The following is a 1,381-nucleotide window of genomic DNA, read 5'->3' on the forward strand; positions in this document are numbered from 1 at the left end:
CTCCTGAGGTCCCCGCGTTCCTCCCTGCTGGCGGCGGAAAGCTCGAACAAGAGCCTTGGGAAGGCGTGGTTGACTGGCCGCTGGTCCCGGGGGTCCCGGGGAGGCTGCTTGCGGAGGTCTGGGTGGGGAGCTAGGACGTGTGCGCTTTTGTTTCGTGTTTTGTTTTTGCCTTGGTTTGTGGGGCTACCAAGCCCTGAGTTGGAGACTGTGCCCGCCCTCCATCCCTTAACCTGATGAAAGTTTTAAAAAGAAGTTTATCTAGCTGTTGGTTTTTTGTTTGTTTGTTTGTTTCTGGAGAAGATGTTGGGGACGCTGTTTGAGGTCCCCAAAGGAATTTGCTTCAGGCCAGAACTAAGGGAGTTTTGAGTGCTTGGATGTAAGCACCGACCCCTCCCCCCCCACCCGGAAAAGGTCTCCCCCACCGCTGTGCTTTAACCTGACCGTTTTTAAGTGCTTTACAATCTACAGACATCCTGTAAGCATCGTATTTTGCACCCATGTTGACTTTGAACGAGGCATCCATCTCTTGGCTCCGGGCATTTTCTCTGGCTCCCCCCCCCCCCCCTCCGCCTCTGCTCTGCCTTCTGAGATCGCTGGCTTCCTTTGAGTCCCATCCAAGATCCTACCTCCTATAGGAAGGATGATGAGTTAACTGTACAGTTAAATTAAGATAATAGCAATAACCAAAATTCTTGGCTTCTATGGACTGTGTGGTGATTATCAATCTCAGCCAAAAGATCTCTTTAGCAGTCTTAAAACAGTGAACTGGATAGATCCCAACCTCATAGACCTAGTTCTTTCTTTAAGGGTGTGTAAACAGAAGATTAGGTGGAGGGAGGCATGTGCAGACAAACAACGCTCAAATATTCATTTGTGTATAGCGTTATTGTGGATGGTTATAATCCCTGGATTTTATATTTGTTAACAGTGAAAAATCAGGAATCAAAGTCCAAACATAGAAGAGAAAATGTACAGTAGTAACTTGGCTCAAATCCAATTCCTTCCAGGTAATTTTTTCCCTTAAATTTACAGTAGACATGTGCCTAAGCATTTTAATGTCCAGTTTCTGCCTTTCCTGAAGATTATAGGAAAGGATTGTGGGGTCGATCCATTAAAAAGAACCCTAAAGGTTAGGAGTGGGGAACCTACAGCCTCGAGGCCGCATGTGGCCCCCTAGGTCCTCAAGTGCAGCCCTTTGACTGAATGCAAGAACAGTTTGGCTTCCCAGTGCAGGTTCCCCGCCCCTGCTAAAGATGATCTCTGATCCTCTTCATTAAACTGACAGGGATTTTGTGATTTGTGGGAAGTTCACATAGGTGGAATTAGATAGACCCCGACTCCAAAACTAGTGCTGTATCCACTGAACCCAAGTAAGGGTAAG

The sequence above is a fragment of the Trichosurus vulpecula genome, chromosome 5 (assembly GCF_011100635.1).
Source record: "Trichosurus vulpecula isolate mTriVul1 chromosome 5, mTriVul1.pri, whole genome shotgun sequence".
NCBI lineage: Eukaryota > Metazoa > Chordata > Mammalia > Diprotodontia > Phalangeridae > Trichosurus > Trichosurus vulpecula.